Below are 10,181 nucleotides of genomic sequence, written 5' to 3'. Positions count from 1 at the left end.
ATAATAAAGTAATAATTTTCTATATAATTTCTACTATGTAATAAAAATGCCGGCAATCTGATTGATCCGTGTATTGTCCTTTTGACATCGCAAAATAACCTAATATTTCACTATATTGGCGGTTTACACAACATTTCTTGAATTATTATTATTATTATAATGAATTATATTAATTCGAATATTGGTGATTCAGATGTCGGATAAAACGCGCGTGTATATGCGTTAGATCACATTTCAAAGCCATGCGTTCATGCAACGATCCAGAACTTGAACCATGAGCCAGAACGTGCTCACAAACTAAGATTTCTGGAGGCTAAATTTGATATCAAATTCAAGGTGTCAAAATATCAGATTTATTTGTTCAGAGTCTCGTTTAATAAATCTGAAATTGTAGGATCACAATGTGTTTCACTTATTCGTCGCAAAATACATGAAACAATAATTACCCGAGTATATACTGATATATACTGTATTATATTAGTTGTTGATTCAAACTTGAAAACCCCGAGCAATATTACTCTTGCTAATCAGATCTCAGTGATTGGCTGTCTCGATGGCCAATCAGCTACTAGTATAGATGAACTGAACATCAATACATAATGGACCCATGTTTTTATCGGTGTTGCGTTCAGTGTAAACAACGCTTGAAACAGATCTTCCAGTAGAGTACATTAAGTGGAGACACTAAATGTGCTAAATAAATTACACGATACCAAAATATATATCTGGTTAATAATCTAATCAAACTAATCGTATGGGTATTTCTATCATGAATTTGTTTTTGCGTATCTGTTGACCGACTTAATTAGTTGATTATTAGCTGAATTGCTGTGTTATGTCTGTCATCGTTTAGGCCTGTTTGAAGTTTTGGACGAAACTTGGCTCAGTGATTTGGAACTAATTACCAGATAACCGCCCGCTATTCTGATTAATTCTGACAGTTTATATCCATAGTTATTAATGTAGTGAACGATTAATCAAAAGATATGACGTATTCAGTACTTAGTGTGATTGGCTTTATGATTGAAGGTTACGCCTTAGAGTCTTTTTACTGCTTTGTAATTGGTTAGAGTTTTGAAAATGAATAAAGAGAGTTTGAGTTGGTCTTGGGGAGCACAGCACGATAGACGCAGTCGAGGGAGCAGTCCTGGAGAGCCTTGGGCGAGCCTTGACGCAGTCTGAGAGTCGAGGGCAGTCCTGGAGAGCCTTGGGGCGAGTGTTGACGCAGTCTAAGAGAGTCTTGGGTCAGCCTTGGATAGTCTTGGGGACTTTTCCCCAGGGCGCTGTGTCTGGAAGAGTGCTCGATTGACCGACTAAGACGAGAGCTGAAACGTATTTCGTTGTGGGTGCCTTATTTGACTGTAAAGTATAAGTGACTTTCCCGATCCCGTACCTCAAGGGGACGCGATAGAGAGACGAGACGAGATTTCCCCCTGACAAGTGTGGAGAACCCAGAGAGAAAGAATTTCCCCCTGATATTTCCCACAGACTTTGAACAAACTGTCACTCTGAATAATCTCAGATTACATAAATGGCAGCTTTCGAATATATTGTCAATATATAACAGAAATAATAAAATAAGTATAAATGACTTTTTCATCCACATATGTTTCGTGAATTTGTGGAGCTTCACTTTTCACTCTCATAATATGTACAGTTTCAAATGTCGCCAAATTGTACTGTAACATCTTTTTGCCAGAACTATGTCAATTAATTTTAATAACGAATTTACCATTGAACTTGTTACTTTTACGTCAAAAAAATCTTCCAAACAATTCAAATCTTTCTAAATTGATTTAAAAAAATATATTATTTGCTTTTAAGTTATTCACCTGGAATGTATTATAAAGAATGATTGGCGGACTAATTATTCAACCACGCGTTACTATGAATTGATTAAACTGAATCGCCAATCAACATTTAGGTTAGAGCCTATTGTTTAACGCTTGTTTAAAAACACGGCCACACTCTGTTACACAGCTATGACTGCTGGTGCCATTATTAAAACCACTTCCAACTTTAATCTAGCGAATGTATTATCAGGCACTAATAGTCACTGTCTCTCGCTCACCGATTGTGAATCTAACATTGAAGCTGACGTCTTGAAGAAAATTGAATTATAAAACATGGAAACAGATGGTATTGATATGCCATACCACATCCAATTGATGACAGCCTGGAAAAGCGCACAATGATTCATAATTTGCAGAAGCCATACCAGTGTAAAGAATGTAAAAAGCGATTCACGGCAACAAGCCATCTAAAAATACACGCAAGCAGGTAAACTGAAAACACGCACGATTATCATGCGAGATTACATTCTAGTGATAAGCTATACCAGTGTGAAAGATGTGACAAGCGTTTTACTAGAACAGGCCATTAGAGAACTCGCATGATGACCCACAATGGCCAGAAACCACATCAGTGTACTAAGCGGTTCAGAGCACCAGGTGAACTGAAGATTCACACCGGTCATGACCAAAAATTCATTTATTTTATTAAAATGCAGCCAACAGACAAGCAACCGAATTATTAATACAATAAAAAATTTGATGAATAAAAATGCCACGTTTGGTACTAAAAAGAAATCACATTTTGCAAGATTTAAACTGAGATGCCATTGGGACCACTGTGACCACGATTGGACACAATCTTATTGGAAATTGTCATTGCGGTCAGAGCGAGTATGAATTGATTTGAATATCTTCGATAAATTGGAGTACTTAACAAAGCTGGGCGGGCCATTCATTTACATACATAATGAACAATAATGATCAAGTAGAAAACCGTGTGGGGCTCCAGGTGTAACTCCACGCACCGTCCCTCAACACCGGTGTTGAGGGACGGTGCTCCACGTAGCCATTTAAAACAACGCTCTATTGCCTATTATGTAAATATGATTAAAATCACAGTAACAATTTTCCACTCATTACGTAAATAGATATTTTATGTAAAACAAAACTATGATAGACCAAGTTAAATGCTTTAGAAAATCAAGATAAATAGAATCACCGTGGTGGCCATTGTCTCTACCCTTGCTAATAAAATCAGTATACCTTACTAAATTAGTGACAGTAGACTTGCCCGTAAACCATGTTGCTCCTTTGTTCAATATGGACTTGCTGGAATGGGCTGAGCAGACAAGACTTTTAGAAGTTGTTAGTGGGCCGGAGAGGAGATGGCGCTGGTTAGTACATGTGCTAAGAATGCCCCGGTTGCCCTTACCTGGAAAACCCAAGGAAGGAGACGAGGACGACCCAAGGAGATCTGGAGACGTTCGATAGAAAAGGAGCGTTGAGACCTAGGCCTCATCTGGGCGACTGCAAGACAGAGGGCAGCAGACCGGAACTCTTGGAGGACCATAGCGACAGCCCCATGTGTCAGCGAGGGCGCTAAGGATCTTAAGTAGTAGTTCCTCAGATATGGAATTTTCAACATGCGCAAATATCTTTAAAATAAATGCTTTAAAAACAGCAGGGAAATAGGTGTTTAATTACTAACAATACTACTATCACACGATTTAAAACTGGAACAAAATTTGAACATTTGAAGACAGAAGGGAAAGTACTCAACTGCATAGATATAGCAAATCGTTAATCTGATATTCAATTTATTGGCACGTTTTTTTAAAAATAATACCAGGTCATTTCTGCAAACATCAAAATACAAAACAACCTGTTTAATTTCGTCAATTGAAAAGTCAATGTTATTCAGTACAGAATTAGAAGAAAAAAACATTGTTCCAGCTATTTGCTTGCAGCTGTTATAAATACATGTTATGTTACACAGTATGTGCAAAAATCAGCTAAAGCTAAGTTGAAATTAAAGTGGATATTTACTGATCAGCGCCCCCAGTGTCCAACTTGGAAAAATTTGATTTAAGTTCGACGATGGCATAGTATTATTAGGACAACATATATTTATGTTCGAGGATGGAATATTAATATCAACCAAACTTAACACGCACGTGTCTCGTGCAATGAATTTAAAGGTACTTGAGAACAATGCACACATACAGTCATGACAATATAAATTACCAAACATTGCTTTTACCCAAATATTTTTAAGGGGAATCGAGGTCATAATCTGCTGTACACCATTGCAGTTGCTTGCCATATACGAGTATAGAAACAATATCTCCAACAATCCTAAAACTGATCCCAAAGCATATTCATTTATCAAGCTTGATCGGCTTAACAACAAAGGTTTTTGAATACTACTACATGGCATACATTAATGAACATGAAATTAATGAACTCAAATAAATGGGGTCAGGTAAGGTCAAGCATTTTTTTCCTGCCAGCATTATTGTGCGATTGTCCTTGTTGGCAATTGACCTTCAGAATTAGATATAGTAGTCCGAGTCGTCCGATAGATTACAATGACTGTCATAGGTACATACTTATCAAGTTAAAGTAGATCAAATCATCAACGAACAAAACATACGACGGCGGACTTTGGAATCTTTGTAAAGATAACCTGGTAATTTACGCTTCATAAGACAGCCACTTGACTTTGACTGGCATGAGAGGGTCAAATTTCCGCATGCACTTCATCAAAAAGTAGAGCAACGTTTTTAAAAGTTTTATATCCAGATTTGAATTTGTTTACATAACTATTCACAAACCAAACTCCACACCCCGAATCTATTTGAGTTCCACAGGCTTCGCAACATGCCGTGTTCTAAATGTGATGTAAACCTAAATCATTTAGTATACACGAAATTGCGTGCTGCGTGTGATTTTAGCACTTAAAAGATTGTCAACCTTTCACCACAAGACTTTCCCGCTCAAATGTTTCTGCACTTTCTTTCTTATCTTCTTCAATATTTTGGAACCAACAGACAAAATTTGAGTCAATTTTCAATTTCCAAAAAATTGGCTATTGTTTTTTCCCAATCTTCTGAAGGAAATCGCAGACTATAAACGGGACTATTTTGTGAATTTGTGATATAAAGAGGGAAATGGTGGCGTTAATATGGTTATTACGACATATTTATATAAAACACAAATAAGATGATGACATCATTGCATTGCATTAGTTATCGACCGCCCATCGTTTATCAACGACCAATCGATTATGAGTAAGAATAACCATGGACGTACTAGAGACACGTCCATGGAATAACGATGATGGGTCTTTGCAGTTACTGTTCTACACATATTCTTTCCTACTTCGTGAAAATGATGACCATTTTGTACATAAAGACATGATTTGATTTTGACTCTAATACGTGGCTATAGAGACAGCCTCCCCTTTCTACGCGTCTGTTAACTCGAAATAACGTGAAATGAATCTGTGCTAAATTCGTGACTGTAGCAAATTTTGATGAGTAACTGTGAACACTAGTCGGTGTATAGAGAATTTACGTTTTTCTTGAAATGATTATAACATGAACTGTAAAAAATCTCAGGTTCCTCTAAATATGATAATAAGATTGATGTATTATAAAGTTATCACGTGCATAACACGACATATACACCCATGGCAGGGACCAAGTCTACACACGGTGGCATCGACCTCCGCTTTACGCAAATAAGCCAGCATTCGATTACTTAACTTGATAACCTTAATTTTTTAAACATCCTTTATACTGTAACAGTAGTAAACTTCTTATATGTTGGCCAAACTTCACGAAACTGACCATCAACAACACTGCAACAATTGTACGTATTGAAGTTTGCTCATGTATTTTGATCTGCACAATGTAAGGACAATTTAATCATCAACCGGTATCCGAGACCATTTTTAAAACAAATCTCGAAATGAGCATGACAATTGTAAGAACTGAAATCGAAATCGAGTAATTCAAATAGTAGTTATATTTGAAGACGAGGCTTTATGTCACAAATATAAGATGAGATGACAACAAAACACACACTGCATCAGAAAACTGGGCTGGTAACCTGGAGTTGTCTGGTCGTACACTACTGTGTATCCATTGATGTCATATGTCACACCGGTCGGTAAGGGTGTGCGTGGCGTAATGATGCGTTATCGACTTAATACCGTTGAACGACCCGCTAGTGACAAATAGATGGCCTTTCAATGGAGGTTGATTAATTCCTGAATATGAATATATGAATAATTTCTGAATTTAGTAAACAATTCGCCAACAAACATTAAAAAATGTGGAATAAATACAAATATCCGTCTTGTCGTAAATATATGTTCAAATTAAAAAAATGTGTAAAAGTTTTATATTGTAAATTGCCAGGCCCACACACACAAAAAAAAAGTTCACAAAATTCCAATATTGAAGAACTTTAGCATTTTTACCAAATATCCATTTTTCTAGTAACTTTGAGTTCGCTCTTTTCACAATGATTTACACTATAAGGTATATAAATATTATCGCCTGTCTTCATCTTGGAGTTAATATTCATTATCACAATATCGGTAGTTTGTGACTTGAACGAGGCTATGGGGCAAATTAAAATCGTCACACAATTTACCAGACATTTGTGGAGTTCATTAACCTACCTACCTACCTACCTAACTACCTAACTACCTAACTACCTACCTACCGACCCACCGACCGACCGACTGACTGACTGACTTACTTAACAAACAAACGTATTCGGTAACTGTCTGTGGACATTCACGTGGATGATATTGGAATATTAAGCTCTCTCATTTTCAATATTCACATCTCACTATAAACTTCAAATGATAATTAGGAATACACAGACAGACTATCATTAACACGCCTCGTGTTTATTGATTTAAAAGGTGGCGGTTGTCGTGTATTTCGTGTGAATATACGGTGTACATCACATTGTGGCATAATAGGTAAATAATGCTAATAGCAGAATTTATTATCTTGTTGTCAATAAAAGGCTACTATGCGTATAATTAGCAGGAGGGGAAAAGCGATGGATAAATAAATATGACATAGGAACTATATTGAACACGGCGCGATGCAAAGATCACCGCCTTTTAAAAAATACGTCTAAACCTGAAGGTCTCATGCCACTAATTAACCAATGGCTGCTCGTAGCCAATTTAAATGCCTAGCAAGAACCAATGAAATTTTTTAAATATTATTTTTCTCAGGTGCTCCCTGTTTGAGGGCGTAATCACCTGGGTCAGAGGTGAGACCAACATGTGGTCTTTTGTTTACTACTTAGCGGCTGTGTACCTGTGGGTTTATTCTGTGTGTTAATGGATGTTCTAATCTTGGTGTTTTTCCAGTGATTTCTCTTGGTGCAATCCAAATACAGTAGGTGTGTCTTGTTTACCTGAGATTTGCAAGAGTTTGAGCTGGCCAACATGTTAGTTTTTTTCATATGGTTGATTACTGGCATGTTGATTTCCCATTTTTGAGCCATATTTTCAACTTTCTTCGTCATTTTCATATAGCAATCTCGTCATATGTTAACATTGTCGTCTATGGAAATTCAATTAGTGGTATGAGCCCTGAACAAACAGTATCTGCGCATGCGTATTTGGTTACAAAATCCGTCTCACATTAGCATTACATTTACTATAGCATTACATTTACGGAGGAGAAGTTTAGATTTTGAAATCAGGTTTATTTTAATATGATTGTTTTACAGTATCTGTCACGACTTTAGAAGCGGGATTGTCTGGTTCGTGGGAGATGAATACATACAAAAATCATGCTGCTGCTGGGCAAGGTTGTTTTAGTTTGTAAGACCGTAAATTCATCTCAGTAACGTTTTTATCGCGTACCACGGACAGATAGGAACGAGTTATAACATCAGCTATATATCATTAGCGGCATCAATTGTTGAAGTCTGCAAAACCTCCTATATTTATCCTCATTCCACTCAATGGGAGACCATGATGCGCTCTATATTAATACATCGTCTCGCTACTCGACACGAACGAGTCTGATTTTTTGGGGCTGATAGAAAACAATGGTTTATATGAATCTTCCTTAAAGGGGCACTTACTTTCTGGATTAAAATTACAATCATATGGATAACAAAAGATAAATTAACATTGTAAACAACATAAACAATAGTGTCCCATGATTCTTTGGTGCAATCCCTAGGTTTGGAAGGTTCTTCTTTAAATGTATCAAATGATTGCACATATAATATATACGGTCCCTCCCTAAGTATATAAATCATTCATTGTTTATATTTATTTATTAAAACGAAAGAAGATTGTCTTGTTATGTGTACCAATTTACAGCTGAAGAACACGTCTCAGTCGCCCCACCTTTGAATGCATCGTGTTTGGTTATGATATCTAAAGTTGTTACGCGATTTTACACATAGATATCTCGCAAGTAATCAAAGATGTACACAAACAAAATACTTGGTTGAACCGACCGGTTACTGAACTGTTCAATATGACCTCAATAGAAGGTAACCCGGGTTCATAACGCAGAGTCATTAAAGATTAGATCGTCGATCGGGTAGATCAATTATGTGTGCGACGACAAATAAGAATTAAACACAAAGAAAAGAGTAGGGAAAAAGTACATAGGAAATACAACTCATGCTAATCACCAATACCGTTGGGGTTGTTACACTAAAGACCGATAGGTCCAGAATCCACTGACCTCTGACCCCGGTAAAGTGTGTGACATACTCATTGAGGAGAACATTATTCATTCACGACTTCGGATGGGAAAATTAGTTAAAGGACGGTGGTCGTCACGCCGCGTCATGTTCGATATGGACGCATAGCGACGTATGCAGCGCGTGTAAAATACATTGTTTATTTACATGAAATACGAACACGCGCTGCGCGACGACCACCGCGCTTTAAGGTCGGCAGTCGGGGGGGGGGGGCTGTCGTTTGTATTCTATCGGCGTTAGTCTGATTATATTGGAGCTCAGAGAAAACTAAAAGTTTATTATCAGTAAAGGGCAGTGATTGTCGCCACTTGTCGCGCTGCGTGCATGGTGACCACCGCCCATCACCTTTCTATAAAACGAGAAAAAAACATCATCTGTGTTTATGTAATTTGCTCACAAGTTATAAAGGTGTTGTCTGGGCATGGGATCATTTTTGCGCTCAATCTTTCTGTAGTGAACCACTTCCAATGACAATAATAAGCCCAATAAGCTCAATCCAGTCACACAGACTGGTCATAAGCGTCCCTTTATAGTAGTGTTGGCATTGAAATACCCGGATATGCGTTGGTAAATACTTCAAGCGATGTACACGTTCAGTAAATTACACCGAGAGATAAACATGAATCGAGTCACGATACGATAGGTCATGGTTTGGCTAAGATGATAACACACAAATTAACGCATATAAACAACATGTCCTTGGTAACTTTGATCCACAATTATCTGGGCTATAGTTTATATTGAAGTTTTAATCCTGAAATGTATGTATTAATGGACTGTTCAATCACCGCTGTAGTAATTCCAGTAACGAATTCGACTTGCCCCAGGGTAATCACATCACATAGCACCGGAAGGAAATTATCGATCACGTCAAGGTGAACAGGAAACGAATATATAGTAGCAAGGTAGATACGGATAAAAATATGTTTTAGTTAGAAATTAATGAAAAGTATAGTATTTTGCTTCATGCTCTTTTTTTATTCTAAGATAAATACAATTAGTGTTATAACTCTGTGTTAGTTGTTCCATATATGGGCCACAGTGTGACGTGGGCATTTCATAAGGCAGCAATTGGAACAATCCGCAGTATAGACGTGTTCTTTATTGGAACCATGGGCCTCACACTCCATGGAACAACGTGCCTCGCACATTCTTTTTCGTATTAAATTTGCGTACGTGAAGTGCGCCACATACGGTAGAATGGAAGAGATGTTTTTGTTTTCTGTTTCAGAGAACGCCTTCGGCCTGTATTTTCAAATCAACATTTAATAATACATGTATTGAGAAAACATTATTTATTAAATGTTAATCTTATTGTTGTGGTGTTGAATAATCTAAATAAAAAAAGTCAAATTTGACTGGGACGAAAGCAAAACTTGTTTTACCTTATGATAGTATCACGTAGCCAGAAAACAAAACATCGAAACAAAATACATTGCAAAAAACTTTAAATAAAACATAAATATACTTCTAACTCGTAACTTGAATTTTGATTCAAACCGTGACGAGAAGGCAGAAAAACTCATATGTATAGCTCCAATAAATCCGTACCCAATCTTTAAGTGTATATTATAGAGAACTATAAAATCATCCCGAATTTTCAGAAAAATACTTCATGCAACGACC

This window comes from Saccoglossus kowalevskii, chromosome 16, assembly GCF_978046115.1.
Source record: "Saccoglossus kowalevskii chromosome 16, keSacKowa6.1, whole genome shotgun sequence".
Classification (NCBI taxonomy): Eukaryota; Metazoa; Hemichordata; class Enteropneusta; family Harrimaniidae; genus Saccoglossus; species Saccoglossus kowalevskii.
Note: the sequence above shows the minus strand (reverse complement) of the source record.